The 26,341-nt window shown below is 51.1% G+C and overlaps 1 protein-coding gene across 1 annotated transcript in view; it reads right to left on the bottom strand.

Annotated features, from left to right (window-relative positions):
• DHTKD1 (dehydrogenase E1 and transketolase domain containing 1) overlaps positions 1–26,341 on the bottom strand; it is a 1,484,612-nt gene that overhangs the window by 863,193 nt on the left and 595,078 nt on the right. The window lies entirely within an intron of this gene.

The raw sequence follows: 26,341 nt of genomic DNA, 5'->3' as shown, positions 1-26,341 counted from the left end.
CTCTTTCCAGCTTCTGTCCTCTGCCCTCGCATGCCCCTGCCCTTTGTCCCCACCCTGTTTTTCTGTAAGCCTCTTCCCTCGCCTCTTGAGACTGAACTATTTTGCATGATGCCCGATGGAGCTACCTGGTTTTAGCTATAGGGGAGATGGGCCGTGGATTCCCTCCTTGGTCGTCACCTACCCAGTCGGTTTTTAGGCAGACTTCCTTTCGTCTCTACGGTTGTCTCTTCCCTTATCCTCACTCTCTCGCCTCCCCTACCCCCCACTACTTTATCTCACCTTTCTCTCCTCCCCTAATGTATTGCTGACTGTTCTATTTAATGTTTACTTGTTGTTCTTTTTCTGGTATATTGTCGAACCACATTGTTGCACTTCCTTTCGTCTCTCCTGTCGTCTCCTCCCGCATCCTCCCTCTATTTATGTCTCTCCTTCCCTCCTCTCTCCATGTATTGAGACTGAACTATTTTGTCTGATGCCCGATGGAGCTACCTAGTTTCGCTATAGGGGAGATAGGCCGTGGATTCCCTCCTCGGTCGTCACCTACCCAGTCGGTCTTTAGACAGACTTCCTCTCGTCTCTACGGTTGTCTCTTCCCTTATCCTCACTTTCCCACCTCCTCTACCCCCCACTACTTTCTCTCTCCTTTCTCTCCTCTCCTAATTGTATTACTGATTGTTTGATATAATGTTTACTTGTTGATCTTTTCTGGTATATTGTTGAACCACATTGTTACACTTCCTTTCGTCTCTCCTGTCGTCTCCTACCGCATCCTGCCTCTATTTATGTCTCTCCTTCCCTCCTCTCTCAATGTATTGAGACTGAACTATTTTGTCTGATGCCCGATGGAGCTACTTGGTTTAGCTATAGGGGAGATGGGCCGTGGATTCCCTCCTTGGTCGTCACCTACCCAGTCGGTCTTTAGGCAGACTTCTTTTCGTCTCTCCTTATTGTCTCTTCCCTAGCTCCTATCCTCTCTCCCCGGTTTATGTCCCCATCACCCTTCCCCTCCTCTTCCCATGCTGTGTCTCTCACCACCCCCTCCCCTTTCCCGCCCTCATTATCTGTCTACTTCCCGTGCTCCAACCACCCCTCCCCTGAATCTCTCACCTTGCCTGCTTTTCCCCTTTAGTATTTGTGCTTATTGTTTATCTTGACCTTACATGTAACTATGTTGCCATGCTCTAAGAACTGTGTAACCTTTGTAATGATGTAAACTGTAACTATGATCTGATGCTCATGTAAAGCACTCTGATACCTCCGGGTCTAGCCAGCGCTATATAAAACTTTAAAATAATAAATAATAATAATAACAGCAGTGAAGGGTAGTAAGGGTTCCAATGAGAATATCCCCAGTTCAAGCATCTCGTCAAAAAGTTTGTTTTTACTACAACCCTGGACAGCTGTAGGTCCAGGACCTCAGCCGCCTTCCGAACCACCACCGAAAAGAACACCACTTCCTCTGTAGCCACTGTGGAAGGAGAGAGTAAGGCACTGTCTGGTGAGGTATTTAGACCACTAGTGTTCATCAGGTACTCATGCTAGTTGTCATCGGCCATGGACTCTCCTATTGCGCCAGTGTAGAAATAGGTATCCTCATATGCCCTCCATTCATGTTTGTCAGTGAGCCCTTCAGTGTAATAGGGTTCTGTCTCCAAATCAGGCAGTATGAGCCTGGATAGGATCCGAAAGTGACGTCATGCAATGCCGGTCCGGCTCTGTATCAGTGTTGGGAATCCAAATGGGTTCGGTATCACAGGATCAAGGAATGGCGCAACTGGAATGTTCTTCGAAGGAGGTCGCAAAGTCGCGGCTGGGGCCGATCCTGATCCACTAGCGGATGTTAAGGAAGCTACTGATGCCAAGAGCAAAGTCACCAGCGAAGCTTCAGTCAAAGACTATTCCAAATCTGTTGGACCCGAAGGTTGACCTGAGGGGTTTGATTGATCAAAAATGAGGCTCATGGGCTCTTACAACTCATAGAGATGTACAGGGGCCACTCCAGGAAATTCGGAGAAGCGTGGAATGGACCCGGTTTCCGACGCTGGCTGCCCAGGGACCACCTACGAGTAGGGTTGGGATTTGTGGCGCCATTCCCTCGCGTTGTCAGAAGAACAGGAGTGATACGGAGAGGTCGAAGAGCGCTTCAACTTCTTGGACTTCATCTTGTGGGTCTTACCAGAAGAAGTCCTGGAGCAGGGCAAGGACTAACACAAGCAACTACAGGAGAAGTCCAAAGATTTCCCACGCACACAGGACCTGGTGAGGCACAGAGTTGCATGACGAGTGGCCAAAAGCTTCATGGCCTGCTCTCGAATGGGCTTTGGGGTCAATGACTTGCACTCTGCGCCCGGAGTAGTGGTAGTTTTCAAGACACAACCACAAAATCGGGGGAGGTAGAGGTTAAGGCTAGGTTTACCCTCCTAACTGTATATAGTTTCACAAAATTCAAGTATATAAAAAAAAAACTAACCTATGGGGGAACTAGGATTCAACAAAAGTTTGTTGTAATCACCTTACTAGAAAAAAAAGACTTTTTTTTTTTAGAGACACCTCACCCACCAAGGTTTTTCCTAGGTAGCATGCTTCATCGCTGGGGTTCCTCTCAATCCTCTACGGATTGAGGCGTGCTGCAACTTGTGAACAACATAGGAGCACTTAGTTATGGACTATGTGAGGTGCAGTGACGTGGAGTGGAAGGAAGATAAGTCTTAAAAATACCTAACTAGTGAGCTACTATTTTATTCCCGCCCCTAGCTGCTAAATGTCTGCTCTTTCTCAGTTCTTGGAAGCAAGAACAGAGGAATTGACTGCCCAATGGCTTTTGATATCTTGGCCTACTCAAGGGACAAGGCACCAAATCCAAACATCTGTAAATTACAGGCATGCACAGAGGGTTTAAGGTAGGAGTCATATGAGTCTCTGAGGAAGAGGCTCTAACCAGATTGTTAGGAGATCAAACTTTTCTTTCTTCTCTTAGAAGAAGAGGCTGGAAAGGCACCCTTTAAAGATTTAATGACTGAAGAAGCAGTTTTCATGGTAAGGGTAGGACAAATTTGTCCCTCTCTGTCCTTGAATGTTTTGGCATTAAAGATCTTACAATTCCTGCACTTCTTAGTCACAAGTTCAGATCTGGGCACAGAAAATAAACATTTCTTTAGGGGATCATACATTAGAATCTTCCTTGCCATGATAGTGGTACATGATTTGATGAAGTATTTTTTTTCAGAAGGTATGTCAGATATGAGGTACTCCAAGGACGCAGACACAATCATTATAAAGATAAAAATGGCTAACCCTCTGGAGCCGAAGGTAAGGATAGATGTCATCGAAGAAATGATCAGCAATGAATGATGAAATATTATCTTGAAGTACGTAAAAAGTGAGGGGTCCCTTTGCAGCCTGACATGAATGGAAATCGGACTATTGGAGTCTCAGGGAAGTTGGAGTTCAGTTCAAAGTCTCTCCCTCTTGAACTTGCTACAGTAGTGTGGCCAAGGAAGATAGCCAACAGGACTTGCTTTGAGGGAGCTCCGTCTCCCCACCAACCAATCATTTAATTATCCTGCCTGATCCACCCATATGTACTGTATTATTTCCAGAGCTTAATCCTGGATGAACTGGATGTGCAGCACGTAGAGCTCTGAGCCACCCGGACCAACCTCTTCTGCCGTCGGAGTCCGCAAGATGTTGGGCCTGCTTGGGAGTCCGGACTCAGGATTGGTGGTCCACACTCCAACTGAAGCAAGGAGTTTTGGCAGCTACCAGCTGCTGGCTAGAGGTTTTCTTTGGCCATGGGGGGGCTCTGCCTGTGGTCCCCTTCCATGCTGCTGACCCGCTAGGAGGCTGGCACACCCATTGCTTGGACAGGCGGAATCCTAGACCCGCAAATTGAGGGGAGGGAAAGGGAGGTATGACAATATGTGACCTGATGCGGCCCGGCCCAATGAAGCTGGGGAAGACGGACGAGCTGGGGGCCTAAGAGGATGGCACCGGGGCCTGAGCAATTGGAGTGGTGCTCACTGGAGGGTCAAGGACTGTGATATGTTCCCCCCTGGTTCCGGAATGCACAAAGAGCCGAGGAATGACACAGGCGCTGCAGGATCCAGTGGTAAGTCATTTATCCCCCGGGTGACTGGAGCAGGGTTCCCTGGGGGGCCACCTGGGTTATTGTATTCGCCCTGGAGGGCTCACCTGGATGTGATAGGGGCAGTGTTCCCTCAGGACTGACTGCCATTTGTGGGAGCCCAAGAATGAGCGCAGTAAGGGACGTCCGGGGCCTGGGGCCCGGGACTGGACTTTTGTTCGGGATGGCGAGCACTTGCTTCCCGGGAGTTGAACCCCCAGCCTGACTGTGGTCCCATGATCAGCATTGCTGGCAGGACTGGGCACCTTTGAGGAATGCATCTGGGCCTGGTGGGGGTCCCTTTTCTGGCAGCCTTATCACTGAGCTGTGCTTCAGTCTGCTGTTGCCCCAGTACCCTGATGATCCGAGGGTCAACCACTCAGGTCCTGCCTAGACTAAAGGCCTACAGACCTGAGGCTCAGATCCCTGATCAACTGGGATGACTTTGTTACACAAGCATACAATGGTGCCACCAACAAGGGGAAGACAGATCACAGAACCAGGTCTAAGGCAACACTCAATACACCACCACGGGCCAACAGCTGCATAGGACCACTCGGCATGGTCAAGTGGACTCACCAGAACAGACCCCGCAGCGCGAGGAGTAACCATCCAGGGCAGTTCTACTAGTGGCCATTCAGGGCTCCAGAGAAGAACTTGAGGGACAAACAGCAGGTGTATCCATTGAAGTCAATTTCCTATTTGCAGATCTACGCAAAGTAGCCAACAAGGTAGACAACGCAGAAGCCAATATTTGCCAACTCAAGCAACAGGTATCTCAAATGTCGGTTGTCACAAGTTCACTGGGAAATAGAGTCAAGGATGCAGAAGATAGCTAGCGCCAAAACAATTTAAGACTCGTAGGATATCCTAAATGGGTGGAGCATCAGAAGACGGAGACCTTTCTTGAGGAATGGGTGCGTAACACTCTGCAACCTAGGGGCCTCTCAGACTTTTTTGTGATGGAGAAGGCCCACCGGATGTTGACCATTGTGCTGCCGCCAGGAGCAATGCCCTAGGCTTACATTGCCAGGATTATGAACTACTGCACCAGGGACGGTATTCTGACTGGGAACGTTCGGTCCTCCAATTCGAGAATCACAACATCCCCATATACCTGGACTACACTCATAAGGTTCAGGAGATGAACAGTGAAAAAACGAAGTTCCTGTGAGATGAACTTTAAGTACATGTTGTTATATCCTGCAAAATTCTGAGTCATCGCTGATGGGAAATCACACTTCTTCAAGCACCCAGAGGAGGTATGGTCCTGGTTGGATTCATCTCCTCGGATCTCAGCACATCAGCGGAGTGCTGTGGACCCCTTCCATGACCGTATTAGGAGGGGCTTGAATGGACACCCTTGAGGTGGAGACGGCAGCTAGGAGAAGCCATGGGGGCTCAACCGTATTGCGTTCAGAGAGGATGGCACCATAGACTCCGCGGCAGATGAAGAATCCTTGGTACCCGAGATTTTGATTACTGCAACCCCAGCTGAAGGTGGTGCGCTTGGCTCTCCCCCACGGACCACTGACGTGGTGGCTGAAACTGTGATATCCAGATTTTTGGAGTTTCTCCATTTCCTAATGAACACTAACCTTGTTGGTTCCACACATCTAATGTGATCACCTTACTCCTCCACACAGACAGATGTTTACTATTGGGATAGAACCTGTTAATGACTGCCACTATGTGCCCCCTTGGCACCCCTGATTTTGTTCTTTTTGCATCAGTGGCAGGGAGTCTTCTGGGGGCAGTGCTTCTAGCCCTCTCTCTACTTTTCTTGTCTTTCTTGTTCTTTCTCCTTTCGCTTAGAGATAACACTTGTCAGTGTCTGTTGGGGATTCAGCGTGTAGTAGTGCCCGTCCTGTCCCTTTGATATGATTGTACTTGTATGAAAATGTTGTTCTTGTAGGAAACTGGCTTTATAAGTGGTAGTACCAATGTAAGGGGACACCATGCAACATGTACAGATGACCCGTATTGGCTTACAGAGCTTAAATTAATAATCCCAAAAGCTATATTTATGGTAGTGTGGTAAAGAGTCTTAAGCTTATCAAAGGGTAGTGTTGAGCATGTGTTGTAGACACAGAGTCAATAAATGAAACACACACTGAAGAAGAAACTCAAGACCAATTTAGAAAAATAACAACTTTTTATATAATTGAGATACCAAGATCATCGGAATTAGGTAAATACTTTCGGAGTTATAGATTTTTGTAGTATTTGAATAATACAGTTCAATAATGGTGTTGAGGGATAAGCCTTGAATGCGGTAATAATATCCTATGGGGGAAACATACACTGCATATATATTCTTGCAAGACGTTTTCGAGGGTGCCTTTTGGGACTTAAGTTGCTTAGTGGCCAAGGTCCAAGAAACGACCAGCAATTCTGTTTTACCTGCCCTAGCAAGTCCGGGTGCAGAGGTGCTGATCGCATTGGTAGCCTCAAGCGCTACATGGTAAAGTCCATGGCAAAAGTACCTGAAAAAGAAAGGCTGCAAGGGTAGACTTGGGGTCAAGTCCAGCAGAACCCACAGGGGGGCTTGGATCACAGGAACACAGCTAGTTTGCGTGAACCAGACTGGGGAGCTCAGGTGCAGAGGTATTTTGTTCGGTGGGTCATTGTAGTTGGAGCCTCTAACTTGACTTTAACGACCTGGTGAAGGAAAGAAAACAGGACAGCAAGGCCACTCTGGATGAAGACCTTGTGAATCCTGAAGTCCAGTCCGGATACCGACGGCAGGTCAGTATCCGGACTGGACACACACAACAAGCATTGATAGCTGTAATGTCTCCGGTAACCAGGGTATTGGTGCGGAGAGACTTTGGGAGGTGTTAGTGCCTCAAGACTTAGTGAAAGCAACAAAGTTGGTCTCCCGGACTCACAACAACCTGTTGCTGGTGAGTTGCTCCCTTGGAGGGCCCGATGGCCAGCAAGACGATGTACCGGCTAGATGCAGTCGGTGCCTGCAGATGCAGGGGGATGGCTCCTCCATCCCATCTGAGATGCTGCTTGGGTGTTGAAAGTAAAAACAGACAAAAACAGTCCTCTAGGGGGGAGGAGCTACGCGCCTGACTAAGATGGCTGCGTGAGCTCTCGGCTCCTCCGGGACCGTCCCCCAGCTTCAGCATCCTGATCACTATCCTGCCACCTGAGCATGGTGGATGACGTCGGAAGGTGCGCATTGCACCTAGAGACTGGTCTGACTCCCCAGGGACACTGGAAGCCTGAGATACAGGCGGCGTGATTTCGGGCCTGCTCAGGGACCAGAACCGGGGCCTGGCGGGAGGAACAGCCGCCACGGAGAGCGACAACAGCGGGGACCCGGACCGGAAGTCACAGGTCGGGTCCGCCGCGTGAGTCGGCAACTGCGGGACGCGATGAAGGTAAGCGGCGGGGGGTGAGCGGTGGCTGCGGTGGTGTTGAGAGAGGCCCCTCGCGCTGCCATCGGAAGGAAATCAGCCGTGTATTGGAGCCCTTTGAAGTCACCATGGAGGAGGGGGCAGCTGAGGAAAGACCAGAGTGGCGACGGGGTGCACCCTGTGAGGTGACTGGGGGTGAGCTGAGCTCGTGTCCATTGGTCCCCCTCCCCACGTTGTAGAAGTGGAGAGGGGTGAGGAAACCAATTATCAGACCCTGCTCTTTGGGTTGAAGGGGGTCCGTGAATGGGCTCTTTGAGGAAGTGAAGTGCCTCCTGCCTGCATATAGCTCTCAAAGCTAAGAAACTGGAGCTAGGGCAGGCTGAACGAGCTTGGCGAAGAGCCTACTTCCCAACCCAGAAAAAACACTACATCTCCACCCTTAGCGAATACAAACAAGCCATCCTGGCGGCCAAGACAGATTATTTTTCGGAGCGCATTCTTACTGCAGAAAGTCAGCCGCGTGAGTTCTTTGCCACCGTCCACGAACTGGCATCCTCGGACAGAACTCAGCCTAAGATCCCCCGCTCTCAGGCTTTATGCGACTCACTCAATGATTTTTTCATTGATAAAATAGCTCGTATCAAAGCTAATATTCCCCCCCCCTTCGTTCACTTTTTCCCACCCCCAGCCTCCCGTCAACATTGCGTCCCTCACCTCCATCCCGGCACTCACCAGTAAATCCTTGCCCCCTTTACTCAGTCGCGTCAAGATGGGCTCTCCAGCTGACATCTGCCCGGCACGCATTCTTCGTCAGATCTTTCTCGAATGCCCATCCCCTGCCCTTACCCTTCTCAGTGATTGTTTTACGAATAGTTTCGTCCCTGTTACTTTCAAAACTGCCATAATCCTCCCCATTTTAACAAAAACGGGGGCTGATTCTTCCTCCCCGGCAAACTATCGCCCGATCTCCCTTCTTCCCTACCTGGGCAAGGTAGCTGAGTCCCATGCCACTCGGGCACTCAGCGCTTTCATTGAGGACAGCAACTACCTCTCACCCTGCCAGGCGGGCTTTCGCCCCCGTCACTCCACCGAGAAGGTGGTCATTTCGGTCATGGACCAACTTAGGGAGGGGCTCGATACCAATACCCCCCAGGCCCTTGTCCTCCTAGATTTGTCCGCCGCTTTCGACACGGTGGACCACTCCATCCTTTTGTCCCGTGTCGAGGCGGCGGGCATAGGAGGGCAAGCATTGACCTGGACATGCTCCTTCCTAGCAGACAGCACCCAGGCCGTCCATCTGGCCGAATTCACTGCCCCGCCACGCAGGGTGCAATGCGGTGTCCCCCAAGGCTCCTCTCTTTCCCCTCTTTTGTTTAACCTTTACATTTTCCCTCTTATTTTTGCACTCCAGCAAATGGAGGTCACAGTCTACAACTATGATGATGACCTCCAACTCATCTTTAATTTTTCCTCTCCCTCATCCGGTGTCACTGCCTTCCAGTAGGTCATGCTTTTTATCCGGGATTGGATGAATGCTAACCACCTGAAACTCAACCCGGATAAAACGGAGCTGATTTTGACTGGAGGCAGTGGTAACCCCTGGTCCCCCCTCATACTGGCCCCCTCCCCTCGGCCCACCCCCTTCTCCCTCCTATTCTGTTAAGACTCTCGGCATCAAACTTAATCATCAGTTGACTCTGCACTCCCACATTAGTTCTGTAGTATCTTCCTGTTTCTTTACCCTTCGCACCATTAGGAAAGTATCTCGGTTTTTCTAGCCTTCTGCACTTAAACTAATTGTTATGGCCATGCTTTTATCCAAAATCGACTACGGGAACATTATTTATAATGGTGCACCCGCCTATGCACTCCAACGCCTCCAGCTAGTGCAGAACCAGGCAGCACGCCTGGTACATGGCCTTTCCAAATTTCATCACTTGTCACCCCTCCTCATTTCCCTCCATTGGCTTCCCATCAAACAAAGGGCCCTTTTCAAACTTGGCTGCCTCACTTTTCAAACCCGGATCGGCACGGCTCCCGCATTCATCAACTCCGCCATCACTAACTATTGCCCTTCCAGAGATCTTCGCTCATCCACCAAATCCTTACTAGTCATCCCCCGTTTCAAGAAATCTAGTTCGGGAGGCCAGAAATTCATGGTTCTTGCGCCCACTTTCTGGAACACCCTTCCGCTCCACATCAGACTCTCTCCCTCCTACATGGAGTTTCGCAGAGCCCTCAAGACCTTCTTGTTTCAGCAGGCTTTCGGCCTATAATCCTCCCCTTCCCTTATGCCCAGGTTCCTCCACTAGCGCCATGAAACTGCATTGTGTACGTGCGCTTTATAAATTTTCAAAAATTCGAATTCAAATATAGGCCTGTGTGGAGAGACCCGAGGGATTGGTGCCCCCCCCCCCGCAGGTGGAGGAGGAAGTGTTGCGGTTGGCAGTGCTGGTGCTAGGAGTGGGGAGGCGATCCTAGTGGGGATTTAGGCGGTCGGGTGTCCCATATCGCTGTGGTTGTCTGCTCCTGGCCCCCATGGCGAGTCACACGCTATTGATTCTGAGTGGACTGGTGGACACAAGCCCTGTTTGGATTTGAAAAGCTATATCCCGCAATCAATTCTCGGACCGAGGCTAGTGAGCGGGGCGAGCAGCTCAAGATATGGCGACCAAACTGGATAGCGAGAGGCACTCATCCAGGGTATCGAAAGGGCCTAAGCACGTGCAGACCAGTAAGTTAGAGCGCTACACTATGCCTAAGGGTTCGCCATCTGACTCGCAGCACAGCGCAGTGGGCAGAGGAGATTCATCGGGCCCAGTGGCAGAGTTGGCGCTGCTTAATGTCATGGGGGCAACAGAGGGGATCAAGTCTTCCCTGGGGCAACAGATGGAAGCGCTGGACACTAAGCTGGACACGGTGGTGTCGATAAATGTAAACCTACGTGCAGACCTTACCAAAGTAAATGAAAAGGTCAAATCTCTGGACATCAAGACCGCCAGTCTGGTGGAGGACGTGGCGCAGTTGCAGCAAGAAGTGCGTGATCTTAAACTGTCTCAGGACCAGGCGGAGCGTAAGCTGGATGAATATGAAGGGAGAGCTCGGCGCAATAATATCCACATCCTAGGTGTGACGAAAAATCCGAAGGCCCGGCCCCCGACCTGTTTGCGGAAGAGTTGGTTCTCAAGCATCTCAAGCCCAAGGGGATTGGAAAATTCCTTACAATTGAGCGGGCACATAGGGTTTCGGGGGGGGGGGGGAGACCGAGGCCCGGAGCACCCCCGCGTCACATGATCGCCAGGGTCCTGAATTTTAGGGACACAGACACTATCCTGCAAGCTTCCCGTCTGGGAGGACCCCTACGTTACGAGAATGCCACACTCTCCTTCTTTCCGGACTTTACTCAACTAGTACAGAAGCAGCGCCGGAACTTTCTGGCAGTCAAGAAAAAACTGCGAGAGAGGGGGTAAAAATACGCCGTGATGTACCCTAAGGGTGGAGGCCGGGTGAAGGGCATGTTTTTTTGATAATCCGGACATCTTATCAGATTGGATTGACAGCGGTCCCCCCGATGGCCCTGGGTCCCAAGCCCGAGAGGGGGAGGAAGCCGCTGAAGAACAGGATTAAGTTTGAATATGATTGAATGGACTGTCTGTACTCTGCCAGGTATTGGATGGGTGCAGGATCGCCTGCCTGGTAAAACCCTCCCGGGGAGCTCGGAACTGTATCCAGACATGTGAGCTCAGATGGACAATTGTGTTTTTTGAGTGCGGGGTTGGGGGGGTGGGAACGGGTTGCCGGCACCTCCCTTTTTACTACCTTTAGTAGCTTTGTAGTTTTTGTGTGTAGGGCGACAGGCACTCTGCAGGGGGGGGGGGGGGGGGGTGGAGGGTAGGGGTTGTATCGCTTTTTGTGTTTATGTTACTTAGGTTTAACTCCTGGATTTTTTTTACACTAATGGATAGCAGGGCAGGGCTAGACTCATTTACAGAGGCATTGGGTCGCTTGGTTGCGACCTTGCAATAGACCCATTGATGTGCACTAAACAAGAATTAGGGGTCAGAGTCCTCACTTAGAACGTGAATGACCTGGGGGACAAGATAAAGAGAGGCATGGTTAACCAATTTATTAGACGGCACACTCCAGATGTCGTCCTTTTACAGGAAACACACCTAGTTGGGAATAAATGTATGGCCTTACATAGAGGAGGGTATAAGCTAGTAGCGCACGCGGGATTCACCCCAGGGTCACAGGGTGTTGGCATACTTGTTAAAAACTCATTCCCCTTCACTATCCAGGCAACGTGGGCAGACGAGAGGCAGATATATTGGGGTGTCAGGCCAATGGGAAGGGAAGACGGCCACATTTATGTCGGTCTAAGACCCACCAGGCTTGCACACAGACACATTCACAGACATAAGAACTATTTTCCTCTAACTCCCAATGGGTCCTCTGACACTAGGGGGATTTCAATGCAATAATGTCAGGAGAGCTTGATCGCCACCTACCGCCTGCACTTAGACACGCGCTGAGTTGGTTAAAGAATTTCACAGAGACAATGGGGCTGCTAGATGCGTGGAGGATACAATCAATCAATCAAGGCATTTGTATAGCGCGCTACTCACCCGGAGGGTCTCAAGGCGCTTGGGGGGGGGGGGGGGGTCCGCTACTGCTCGGACAGCCAGGTCTTGAGTTGCTTCCTGAAGGAGAGGTGGTCTTGGGTCAGGCGGAGGTGGATGGGGAGAGAGTTCCACGTCTTGGCCGCCAGGTAGGAGAAGGATCTTCCTCCCGTTGTGGCTCTTAGGATGTGGGGAACGGCGGCGAGGGCGTGGCTGGTCGATCGTAACTGGCGGGTTGGAGTGTAGAAGGTCAGGCGGTCGTTGAGGTATCTGGGGCCTTGGTTGTGGAGAGATTTGTGTGCGTGGGTGAGGAGTCGGAACGTGATTCTCTTGCTGACGGGGAGCCAGTGCAGGTCTCTCAGGTGTCCGGAGATGTGGCTGTGTCGGGGGATGTCCAGGATGAGTCGTGCTGAGGCGTCCTGAATGCGCTGGAGTCTTTTCTGAAGTTTGGCTGTGGTTCCGGCGTATAGGGAGTTCCCGTAGTCCAGTCGGCTGGTGACGAGCGCCTGGGTGACCGTCTTCCTGGTTTCGGTGGGGATCCACTGGAAGATCTTCCGTAGCATGCGTAGGATGTTGAAGCATGACGAGGAGACGGCGTTGACTTGTCTGGTCATCGAGAGGGAGGAGTCTAGGATGAAGCCCAGGTTGCGTGCGTGGTCCGTTGGTTTGGGTGCGCTGCCCAGGGCAGGGTGCCACCAGGAGTCGTCCCAGGCGGAGGGTGATGATCCCAGGATAAGGACTTCCGTCTTATCTGAGTTCAGTTTCAGGCGGCTGTTTATCATCCACTTGGCTACGTCTTTCATCCCTTTGTGTAGGTTGTTTCTGGCGGTTGCTGGGTCGTTGGTGAGGGAGAGGATCAGCTGGGTGTCGTCGGCGTAGGAGATGATGTTGAGGTTGTGTTGGCGTGCGATGGCCGCGAGGGGGCTCATGTAGATGTTGAACAGCGTGGGGCTGAGCGATGATCCTTGTGGTACGCCGCAGATGACTTCGGTGGCCTCTGATCTGAACGGGGGGAGGCGGACTCTCTGGGTTCTTCCGGCAAGGAAGGAGATGATCCACTCCAGTGCCTTCTCCTGGATTCCGATGTTGCTGAGGCGCTGCACTAGGATGCGGTGGCAGACCGTGTCGAACGCCGCGGAGAGGTCCGGGAGGATAAGTGCCACTGTTTCCCCATTGTCGAGCAGGGCTCGGATGTCGTCTGTGGCTGCGATGAGGGCAGTCTCGGTGCTGTGATTGGCTCTGAAACCAGACTGCGGGTGGTCGAGGGATCCATTCGTCTCGAGGAAGGCGGCCAGCTGTCTGTTGACGGTCTTCTTGATGACTTTGGCAGGAAAAGGAAGGAGCGAGATGGGGCGGTAGTTTTTGAGGTCGGTGGGGTCCGCTGATGGTTTCTTCAGTAGGGCACTGAGTTTGGCGTGCTTCCAGCTCTCTGGGAAGGTAGCGGTGTCGAAGGAGGTGTTGATGATGTCCCGGAGATGGGGTGCGATGATGGAGTCGGCCTTGTTGAAGACGTGGTGAGGGCAGGGGTCGGTTGGTGATCCGGAGTGGATGGAGTTCATTGTGCGGATGGTGTCTTCGGTGTTGATCAGGGTCCAGGCGCGGAGGGTGGTGGTGGGGGGCGTTGGTGTGGTCGTAGGGTGCGTCGGCTGTGAGCTGAAACTGTTGTGTATATCTGCAATCTTGCTGTGGAAGAATGAGGCGAGCGAGTTGCAGAGGTCTTGCGATGGAGTGATGTTGTTGTTTCCGGCGCTAGGGTTCGAGAGCTCTTTGACGATGTTGAAGAGTTCCTTGCTGTTGTGGGCGTTGTTGTCTAGTCGTTCCTTGAATGCGGTTTTCTTGGTGGTGTGGATCAGCTGGTGGTGTTTTCGAGTGGCGAGCTTGAGGGTGGTCATGTTGTCTGGTGTCGGGTCTCTGCGCCAGGCTTTCTCGAGGGATCGGCAGTTCTTCTTAGAGCTCCTGAGTTCGTCGGTGAACCAGGATGCTTTCTTGTTGCCGGGTCTGACGGGGGGGGGGGGGGTCTTCAGTGGAGCGAGGTCGTCTGCGCAGTTGCTGATCCACCTTGTGAGGTTGTTGGCGGCTTGGTTGAGGTTTGCTGAGCTGGCGGGAGGGTTCTGGCTCAGGGATGTGGCGAGCTGGTCAGCTGTGATCTTGTTCCAGCTTCTGCGTGGAACCTGTTGCGGGTGGTGGTAGAGCGTGGTCCTTCTGAAGCTGAAGTGGACGCAGCTGTGGTATGTCCAGTGGAGTCCGGTGGCGTGGCTGAAGGAGATGTCCTTGCTGGAGGAGAAGACGGGGTCAAGCGTGTGGCCGGCGTAGTGGGTGGGCGTGGTCAGCAGTTGCTTGAGTCCGAGGTTGTCCAGCAGGGTGGTGGTGTTGTGGTCGCTGTTGTTCTCCAGGTGGAAGTTGAGGTCCCCTGGGAGGATGTAGTCAGCGGAGGGGAGCGCGTGCGGGCTGATGAAGTCGACGATGTCTTCGCTGAATTGTGTGCATGGTCCCGGGGGTCTGTAGATGAGGGTGCCTCTGAGGTTGGTCTTGGGGTCGGTGTGTATCTGGAAGTGCAGGTGTTCCGCGGCTGTGAGGGTGTCGTCGGAGTTGGTTGTGATGCGGATGGTGTTCTTGTGGACGATGGCGATGCCTCCTCCTGTCTGGTTGACGCGGTCCCTCCGGGTGATCTTGTATCCGTCCGGGATGGTGATGGCGGGCGCTGAGGAGGCGTTCATCCAGGTTTCCGTGAGGAAGGCGACGTCTGGGGATGTGGAGTCGAGGAGGTTCCAGAGTTCGACGGCGTGTCTGTGGACGGAGCGGGTGTTGAGCAGGATGCACTTCAGGTGGTTGCCGGTGGTGCTCGGCTTGGCGGGTGCGGTGCAGGTCCGGATGCAGGAGAACTTGCAGGAATGGCAGGTGAAGGGTCCGTGGGTGCGTCCTGGGGTGGCTTGGTGGCAGCCAGGGGTCCGGCCGGTGTTGAGTGCGTTGAGGGTGGCTGCGTCTTAGGTCCGGCGGGTGGGCTGGCATCTGCGGGGGCCAGGGGTTCTGGCACTGGGCGCGGTCCAGGTGCGGACGGGCGCAGACGGGCTTACCTTTGGCGCACAATCGGCACGCCCGCTGCGCGTCAACGCTGCGCGTACGCATGCCCTCTGCTATAAATGGAGAGGGGGGGGCGGGGCGAGGGAGGAGCAGCTTGGAGGCAGGAGCGGGGTGGCGAGTGGGGGGAGTGTGCGGAGATGCTGGAGGGAGCGGGGGTGGGGCCGCGGGGGAGCAGTGGCAGGGAGCGGGGTGGGGCAGGGAACAACGATGGACAATGGGACAAAAACTTGCAGGGCAAACACGAGAAAAACGAGAAAACGGCAGCAAAATAATACAGCTTACAACGAGAAAAACAAGCAGGCACAGGGACAGTCAGGGACAGGGGCCAAACCAAGACAGGGGCAGTCTTGACTCGGCAGCGGCGGCGGCAGCGCGAGGAGATCGGGCACACTCGGGGTGGCCACGCGGCAGGAGGAGCGACCGGACTGACCAGGTCAGGTCAGGTCACAGCTCCTTGCCCCGTGAGCCTCTCCTTATGTACCTTTGTGGGAGGGAGGAGCAGCTGGGAGGCGGGAGCGGGGTGGCGAGTGGGGGGAGCGTGAGGAGATGCTGGAGGGAGAGGGGGTGGGGCCGCGGGGGAGCAGCGGCAGGGAGCGTGGTGGGGCAGGGAACAACGATGGACAATGGGACAAAAACTTACAGGGCAAACACGAGAAAAACGAGAAAACGGCAGCAAAATAATACAGCTTACAACGAGAAAAACAAGCAGGCATAGGGACAGTCAGGGACAGGGGCCAAACCAAGACAGGGGCAGTCTTGACTCGGCGGCGGCAGCGGGAGGAGATCGGGCACACTCGGGGTGGCCACGCGGCAGGAGGAGCGACCGGACTGACCAGGTCAGGTCAGGTCACAGCTCCTTGCCCCGTGAGCCTCTCCTTATGTACCTTTGTGGGAGGGAGGAGCAGCTGGGAGGCGGGAGCGGGGTGGCGAGTGGGGGGGAGCGTGCGGAGATGCTGGAGGGAGCGGGGGTGGGGCTGCGGGGGAGCAGCGGCAGGGAGCAGGGTGGGGCAGGGAACAACGATGGACAATGGGACAAAAACTTACAGGGCAAACACAAGAAAAACGAGAAAACTGCACCAAAATAATACAGCTTACAACAAGAAAAACAAGCAGGCACAGGGACAGTCAGGGACAGGGGCCAAACTAAGACAGGGGCAGTTTTGACCCGGCAGCGGCAGCGGCAGCGGGAGGAGGTCGGGCACACTCGGGGTGGCCACGTGGCAGGAGGAGCGACCGGACTGACCAGGTCACAACCCGGTTAGGTCACAATACACCCATGTGTCAAGCGTGCACAATAGTCTTTCTCGCATAGACTATGTTCTGGTCCCGGCGATGCAGGTGCAGACTATCCGGGAAGTTAGGCACCTAGGTCGGGGCATATCAGACCACTCTCCAGTGTGGCTAAGAATTGGGATAGAACAGATGAGCGTTGTTAGGGTGCCTCCTCTAAACCCCTGGTACTTTAAGGACCCGCCTACTCGTGAGAAAGTATTCAAAGCCGCAGACAATTACTTTCGGGACAATGTGGGCACAGTGGATTCCGCTCAAACCATCTGGGAGGCCTTCAAAACATTCATATGGGGAGAAACTCTCTCCCTGGTTGCAGGGAAAAAGAAAGGAAGGCAGGCGAATCTTGAGAAGGCGGAGGAGGAGGTGGTGAAGCTGTAAGAAGAGTTAGCCAACGCAGTAACCCCTGAAAGAGTACACCTCCTCAAGCTGAGGCAAGACGAGATTAACAGCATTGCCAGAGATAGAGCTAGGGCGCAGAGCAGAGAGGTCCAAGGTAGGATATACGAACATGGGGATGAAGCTGGAAAACGTATTGCGGGGTTGGACAGGAGGGAGTGGGCGTTGCGATTGGTGCCGGAGGTGGAGGGAATAGCCTCCATTACCACTACAGAGCCGCAAGAAATAGCAGATACATTTGTGGAATATTATCAAGGGGTGTATATTTCGACGGGGGGATACACCGAAGAGGAGAATGGCTATCTGCTCAGAGATATAGGGTTGCCCGTACTCTCGGAAGAAAACGTCCAATACTTAGAATCCCCGCTGACAGATGAGGTGGCGCAGGCAATTAGGGGGGTGAATTCCAGGAAAGCAACGGAACCTAACGGTATTCACATTGAATTATACAAATTGGCCCGAATAAACTAGCGCCCCATATCCGCGCAATGTGACTTGAAAGTAAAGACAAAGAAATACTCCCATATGATCAACAAGTTGCCAATATAGTTGTAATATACAAGGACGGAAAACCCAGGACCAGCTGTGCCTCATACAGACCAATTTCACTATTGAATGTGGAGCCTAAGGTCCTGGCGAAATTGCTGGCAACACGTTTAGTTAGTCATAAGCACCTTGGTGCACCCTGATCAATCAGGCTTTATGCCACACCGTAACACGGCCCTTAACCTGCGTAGATTACACGGAGTGCTTGGTAGAGCTCCCACAATACAGGAGCAGGCCGCAGTGATATCGTTAGACGCGACCATGGCGTTTGACATAGTTGAGTGGACCTACTTATTCGCGGTCTTGCACAAGCTGGGGTTTGGTCTGGAGTTTAAGGCATGGGTTCGTCTTTTGTACTCCGGCCCCATGGCCCGAGTAGTGGTTAACAACCGCAAATCTGCAGATTTCCAGCTCAAGAGAGGGACATGCTAGGGTTGCCCCTTGTCACCGCTTCTTTTTGCTTTGGCTCTGGAACCATTGGCGTCCTGGATCAGGCAAGATCGGGTAATCCGGGGAATGAGGTGGTCGCTTGATTGGGAGGAGAAGATATCTTTATATGCAGATGATATCCTACTCTACGTAACTACTCCCAGGGTGTCGCTGCTTGGCCTTCTGGATATACTGGCTATATTCAGGAGATACTCGTGGTTTAAGTCAGTAATTTATGTCATCCACGGGGGACCCACCGAGGATTCCTTCAAACTGTCCAATCCAGATTGCGCCTGAAGGCTTTCTGTATCTCGGCATATATGTGAAGCTGGACTCGAGGCTCCGATTTGCTCGTAACTTGGATCCTCCCATGCAGCGCCTTAAAAGGGATGTAGCGATACAAAAGGGGATGATGGACGGAGCGTTTGAGCAAATCAAACACTCACCCCCAGTCAACTGATCTGGGTTTAATCCATCACCATTCTTTAGCCCACTCAGCCACCCCATTTCAGACATGGCTAAAAGGGATGTAGCACACTGGAGATCCCTTCCCCTCTCTTTGTTAGGAAGAGCGGTCCTGTTTAAAATGATGGCCTTGCCTCGCTTCCTATATGCGCTCCAAAATGCGATGGACCCGGTCCCAGCGTCTTACTTCAGGGACGTGCAGAGCCTCCAGAGACAACTCCTTTGGGAAGGTAGACCTCATATAGCGCTTTCTAAACTAACTCTTAATTGGTACGACGGGGGATCAGGCTTCCAGACCTTAGGAAATATTATTGGGCGTCTTAGCTTGCGGCTATCAATCATGGGATATATGGCCGTCCGGATGATCCGGGATATGCTATGGACAGGTGGCTGTTCCCTGGCGGTGACTATAATAGAGTTTTGTATGCCAAGCTGCGATGATTTCCGGTGAATGGACCCACGGCTCATTCCACTCATGTATGGCATGCAGTTAATAGGAACATGCAATGGGAATATAAACTCACTGTGGGGTTCGGAGAAATAAGTGGGACACCATAGGGATAGCGCGGATAAAAGACGTCTGGGGGAGGGTACAGTCCTTCCCTTTGCCTCACTGAAACAACAATATGGTCTGGCTGATACCGAGCATTACAGATATCTCCAGGTCCGGCACGCATTACTTTCCCAGATACCGAGGAATGCCACGCTCTCGGAAGCTTACCTTATGGAGGATAGAATACTAGACGGACACCTTCTCGAAAAGACAATCTCCCTTATCTACAAGAAACTAATTAATATTATGGCAGATCCGCTGCAGGCCCTCAAGGGGAAATGGAACAGTGATGGGTTGGAACTTGATGAGGAGGACTGGCAGGTGGGGCTATCATCCCCACGGGAGGTCGCAATTCCTGCCAGATTGCGGTTAATACAGCTTAAAATACTCCACAGAACGTATGTGACAGGTCCCCGACTGGTCCAGATGGGGAAGACGGGAAGTGCAGAGTGTAAAAGAGGGTGTGGAGAACCAGGGACGTTCCTCCACATACTGTGGGAATGTCATTATATACAAGCATATTGGAAGCACATACATGACACCCTGCGGGTAGTGTTGGGGGTACACTTGCAACCAGAGGCGCGAAGGTGTATTCTCAACGTTTAGGAACCCACTGATCTAAATACAAATAACACGCAGTGGGTAACCCATGCATTCATGATCGCAAAAAGGAATGTTGCGAAAGTTTGTGGGGGGCGCTCCAACCACCCCACATAGGGAAATGGGAGGAAGATTTAAACTGGAGTATGTATAGGGAAAAGTCGGTCTATGTGGACAGAGGATGCCCTAGGAAATGGAGTAGGGGGTGGGGAGCTTGGAACCACTATAGAGGTGAAATTTGTGCCCCATCGACTCGACAAGTTGATATAGGCACTCTAGAATCCCCTTGATATATGTACCGCATTAATTCTGATTGGTTTTTTTAATTCTTTTTTTATTGAACATAAACAAACAGAAAATGACCATCGTGCCATAGGTATCTGCAAATCATAATCAGAGAATGTAGATTCCAACATTACAGAATTATTAAGGAGTGTGAAAAGTGGACTCAGGTAGCATCCAAGTCCGCACGAACTGGATCTATTTCTGGCGGCGTACATATATCCCCACGCTATGCATTCCAAACATCCCATATCTTCCCCCATTTGCGGGGTCTCCCTCTGGCCACATACACGGACCTCTCCCGAAACATGCACCAATCAAGGTCCTCCATCCATTTCCCAAGCTGAGGAGCTCGACTAGCACCCCATAATTGTGCAATGTTTCGCTTGGCAACCATACACGCGAGAGTGAACCACAGTTTACCATGGCTCGAGAGGTCGGAAGGTTCCCATACGTTAAGTAGGCAACGGCGTGCCTCAAGTGCAATCTGTATACCCCACACCTCACTCATTTTCTCATGGATCTTGGTCCAGTAGTCATGGATCTCCGGGCACTCCCACAAGATATGCAAAAACGTTCCAACCATACCACAACCCCTACGACAATCTGCGTTCGAAGCAAGCCCCATCCGACACAAGCCTGGGCCCGTGGTGTAGGACCGGTGAAGTATCCTAAGCTGCACCAGACGGAGTCTCATAGGAACCGCCACTACCCGAGGGGAAGACACAGCCTCCCCCCAGTCTTCGTCATCCAGGACCAAGCCATCTGCAACCCATTGTTCCCTAACTTTCACTAGGGGATCCTCATTATGGTTGACCAATTTCTTATAAACCAGGGAAATCGCCTTGGTAGGAAGGTACCCATCCAACAGTCGATCCTCCAGCGGAGAGGCCACCGGCGGCTTCACATCACGTGGAATAGCCGCCGCCAGTGCATGCTTAATTTGTAAATAACGATACCGCTCACTCTCATTCAGTTGGTGTCTGGTTTGCAGTTCCTCAAAAGTTAGTATCCCCTTCTTACCCCACATGTCTCGGACCTGTGAGATACCATTCAGGTCCCAGCGATCGAAACCCTTAGATTTCCACAGACCACCCAATGCTTCCGAGTTCCACAATGGCGTAGCCATTGTTATCTTACCCTCCCATTTGAGAGCACGGTTAGCCTCATGCCACACCCGCGTCGAAACCAACGTGGGACCCAGCAGGGGAAACCTACCACGTCTAGCGTACAGGACCCTAGTGTACTCACCCCCTGGCAGCTGGCCACGATCCATGGCAAACCCAGGGTCAGCCGGAGAGCCATAGATTGCATGATTAACAGGAGCTAATTGGGAAGCCCAGTAATATTTCCTGATGTTAGGCAAACCAATACCTCCGTCGTACCAGGGTAACATCAATTTGGATAGCGCAATCCGCGGTTTTCCGCCCCAGAGAAGTTGACGTTGCAACGATTCAATCTCATTGAAGTATGAAGAGGGTACAGGATCGAAGGAATTCTGCAAGACATATAAAAACTGGGGTAGCGCCATCATTTTAAACAAAACCGCCCGACCAAACAGGGAGAGTGGCAGCTCCCTCCATTTTGCAATATCGCCACGGAGTCTGGTCAAGGGGGGACCCAAATTAGCAGTGAATCGTACTTTAGGATATTTTGATATGTGAATTCCGAGGTAGCGAAAACTTACTAGTTCGACTTTTACCGGACAATTCGCTGGCACCCTAGGCGGATCACCGCTCAACACGAAAAGGACCGACTTCGCTCAATTGATGGCAAAGCCAGAGTATCTCCCATAGATTGCTAAGATGTCCAGGAAAACAATCAGGGACTGTCGGGGGGAGGTCAGGTACATGAGAATATCATCCGCATAAAGCGAGATTTTATCCTCCCACTCCGGTGTCCATCGCAGCCCTTTGATTGATCTGTCTCACCGTACCCAAGCCGCAAGCGGCACCAAGGCCAAGGCAAACAAGAGTGGTGAGAGGGGACATCCCTGGCGGGTGCCCCTCCCCAGCTGAAAATCCCAGGACTTATGGTTATTCACCACCACTCGAGCCAACAGAGAAGAGTACAGAAGACGAATCCAGCGTATAAATGCGGGTCCAAGCCCTAGCTTCTCCAACACCGCAAAAAGGTAAAACCATTCCACCCTGTCGAAAGCCATAGTAGCGTCTAGCGACAGAAGCACCGCCGGCTCATGAATGCGGGAAGCACCCGCCACCACTCTATGGAGTCTACAGAGATTAAGAGCAGTATTATGGCGCGGCATGACACCGGACTGATCCGGATGCACCAGCTCCGCAACAACCTTCACCAACCGGTTAGCGAGTAACTTGGCCAGGACCTTGGGCTCTGCATTCAGAAGGGAAATCGGTCGTTAGGAGGAACACTACAACCGGGGCTTACCCTCCTTATAAATTACAATAATGTTGGCGATGCGCTGGTCGTATGGCAGTACACCACTATCTCTACTCTAGTTAATTCTGATTGTTATTGCAATTTCAAACTTAATAATGTGGAATGATAGGTCATTGGCCTAAATGTAACTGTGGGGATATATGTTGGAAGTGTTTAATAAAAATAAAAAGAACTATAAAAAAAATTTAAAAAAACATTCCTCTAAGGGTTTAGGGAGGCTGTTCAGCTTCTCGACGAGTCAGCCTTTGTGATTATTACAGTGCAAGTAGCCAGGCAGGGTTTGGCACTGATTTCAGTGAAGGACTTCTGTTCTTACGACTTCAGCTCTTCTTTCTCCTTCCTTCTGTGCGCTTAGAGGCGCGTAGGGTAGTAGCTACTTACCTCTGGGTCACTACACCCCCTGAATGACCACTTCCTGAGGAGACTGGGCATAAACCTGACCCAGAGTTCCTAGTTTCACCAATTTCAAAATGGTGAAACCCTTCCCTGGCTGTCCACTTCAGCTGGCCCATCTTAGGAATGTGCCTGTTCTTACAGTGTGACGCGCCTCCTCATTAACTAATTTCCCACCTGCTCTGATGCCAAATGGGCCACAGGGCAGGGGGTGGCATTCCTCAGCTCTGGGGGAAGTTGGAAGGCGCTCGGACCCCCAGAGCAGCCCAGCACCGGGCACCTACACCTAAAAGCAAAATAGAACAGGGTGCAGCGGGTAGGCCGATCGCAAAATTAGACATAGAAAGCGTCATAATCAAACCCGTCCCATCGACATAGACTTTTTATTCTACAGTATCAATTGTCGTTCCTTATCTAAGCATAAGTTGGACATTTTTAATCTGATACTAGATGATCAACCCAGTGCGCTATTTCTGACTGAAACCTGGTTACATGAAGGCTCCGGTCCTGATGTGGCCACTGCTCTTCCGTCCAACTATGCGATTGTTAGGAAGGACAGAGCTCTTAAAACTGGTGGTGGAATCGCTATTATTTATAATAAAGTACTCAAATGTACCTTTGAGCCGGTGGATATCCCAGACTGTGAAGCCGCATTTTTTAAAATCACCATGAACCCAAACTTCACGCTATCCGGCATTTTGATGTACCGGCCACCCGGGAACGGCACTCAATGGGCTTCTAAGTTAGCTAACTATATCACACCCTTTCACTTGGCCTAAAAAAATGTCTCACTTATTGGAGACCTAAATCTACACTTGGATGACCAATTGAACACGACCTGCACTAACTTGCTAGAAGATCTGACAGCGTTAAACATCAGACTTCTAAACTCGGGACCTACTCATAACGCAGGACATCTGCTCGACCCGCTATTTACTAATCTCTCAGAATTATTTTGGCAGGACACTACTCCCGTATGCTGGGCTGACCATTATTTAATTAAAATTAATCTTAAACTACCAGCCGTCTCCTCTACTCAGACTGTGTTCCCTGCCTCATCAAGAAAAAACTGGAAAACTCTTGACATTTCAAAACTCAACATAGTACTCGGCAAAAACCCATCCAATAAAGGTCAAGGCATGGATAGTATTGCAATAGCTACCCAACAGTGGCTCAGTAATGCGGCTGAGACTTGCCTACCAACCCCTCACACTAAGGTCAATAGACATCGTCCCCCAGTCCCGTGGTTCAACGACTCACTTAAAGAGGAGAAAACCAAATGCAAGGTACTAGAAAGACAATGGCGGAAAGATTTCGCTCCTGAAAAAAAAGGACGTATCAAAACGCAAGAAACCTATACCACACTGCATGCAAGAAAGCCCGCGCCCTGTACGTCTCTAATACCATCATGGAAGCCGCAAATAGAGCAAAAACATTGTTCAATACGGTTAAAGATTTAGCAGGTGCTCAAACTACCGCAACTACCCGCCCACTAAATGAGAGACAATGTCAAGATCTCGCTCACTTCTTTACCGACAAAATAGACAACCTAATCGTAGAAATCAACAGTAACAAAACCAACACTGCCTCTCAGGCTGACTTGGAGTATACCCCCAGTGTAAATCAGACCTTAGACCACTGGCCGCTTATTACGATCGACACTCTAAAGTCCATCTTTAAGACCATCAAATCTGGCTCCCCCCGTGCGACCCTATTCCTATCAATATAATGAAACTACTGGACACTCCCTCCCTTGAAATCATTGTGGACACACTAAATTCTTCCTTGGAATTCTCTACAGTACCCATTCTTTGGAAGCATGCTATGGTGACTCCACTACTAAAGAAACCAACAGCAGACCCTGAAAATCTGTCAAATTACAGGCCCATCTCACTTCTCCCTGCTTTTTCCAAATGTTTGGAAAGACACGTGCACTCTGCCCTAACTCTTTTTTCCGAAGAAAACTCTCTCCTTCATCAGACTCAGTCTGGTTTCCGAGCTGGCTTCTCCACGGAAACCGCTCTGCTGGGAGTCACCGAAATTATTCGGAAACTCCTTGACGACGGTCAAACGGTTGCCCTTATTCTTCTTGACCTGAGCGCAGCCTTTGTCACTGTGTCGCACGAAAGGTTACTAACCACGCTTGAAAAAAACGGGATCTGTGGCGATGCTTTGAAATGGATTAAGTCCTTTTTAGAGCAAAGGACGTTCCAAATTACCTCATCCACAGCGTGCTCTGGACTTTTCAACTCCCCCCATGGAGTACTGCAGGGTTCTATCCTCAGCCCGTTGTTTTTCAACCTTTATCTTAGACCTCTGGCAGATTTAGTGGAGAGATCTGGACTTACCCTCATGACATACGCAGATGATTCACAGATTGTCTTCTATCTGTCAGAATCTAGTCCACTATCCCCGTCTCTCCTGAAACAAGGTCTCCAGAACATCTTCAGCTGGATGACTAACAACCAGCTGAAATTAAATGGAGACAAGACAGAGATTCTCCTTCTGGGCAAACAGCGAGATCTCTGGAACACCTCACATTGGCCTTCCCAGATGGGAAATCTCCCAAAACCAGTCACTCATGCAAGGAATCTGGGGGTAATTATGGATAGTTCCCTGTCTATGAAACAACAGGCCAGCAAGGTTGTAGGCCTCTGTTTTACCATCCTGAAATAGCTTAGAATGATCCTGTGGATGCTGCCCATCTCCACTCAGAAAACCGTAGTCAATGCCCTTGTCACATCTCGGCTTGACTACGGGAACATCCTGTACTTAGGTGCAAATAAAGCAGTCATAAAGAGGTTACAGCTTGTCCAAAATTCAGCTGCCCGACTTCTATGTAAAATCCCAAAAAACACCTGTGTTTCCTCCCACTTGCGGGAACTACACTGGCTTAGGGTGGAAAACCGTATCCGATTCAAGACCCTGAACTATATGTTCAAGATTAAAGCAGGCATTGCACCTAAATACCTACAGGCATTAGTTCATCCCTACATTCCCAAAAGAAACCTACGGTCACAATCAGCAGCAAACTTTTGTGTGCCTAGGTTCAAACTTTCTAGAATGGGTGGGAGATCGTTTGCCCACCTGGGTCCGTCCATTTGGAATTCACTTCCGCCCCATATACGCAAGGAAGGGAGTTATGTTAGGTTCAGGAAAGAAATAAAAACCTGGTTGTTCGATCAATAATCTTGGACGACCCTTGTGAACCTTTTCCACCTTTCTGTGCTGTGTCTTGGCGCCAGGAAACCCTTTTTGGGTAGCTGTTTGCGCCTTATAAGTTTAAAAAATAAATAAATAAATAAATAGGCTGAACCCAAGAATAAGACTAAGGCACACACGTCAACGCAAGGGTGCAACTGAACCATATTGCTCAGACCGCACGCAGAGGAGGGATCAACACGGCCTGAAACTGGTCACCCCACTGATTGTCAGTAGTACCACCAGAAGACACTAAGCAGTAGTGGTGGTGCGCTCAGCTGCAGGCAATACACAATGGACAAGCGACAGACCGGGCACATGGATGCGGACGACCATAAAGAGACAGAAACGACACGTAGAGAAGAAACCAGACAAATTGAACTGGATCTCTGCACCATACTACTGGAGGTGAAATCTAGCCTAAAAAAATGGTTGTGAAATTAGACACCCTGACCGCCAGACTAGATCAAGTCAAGAAAAAGTAGACGCCCAAGAAACAAGGCTGAATACATTGGAAAACAGAGCAGAAGGTGTACACGAGTTTCAAGTGGACACTAAGGAACAGATGCTCCAGATG

The sequence above is a fragment of the Lissotriton helveticus genome, chromosome 1_1 (assembly GCF_964261635.1).
Source record: "Lissotriton helveticus chromosome 1_1, aLisHel1.1, whole genome shotgun sequence".
In the NCBI taxonomy this organism is placed as follows: Eukaryota; Metazoa; Chordata; class Amphibia; order Caudata; family Salamandridae; genus Lissotriton; species Lissotriton helveticus.
This window is presented reverse-complemented; position numbering and strand designations above follow the sequence as displayed.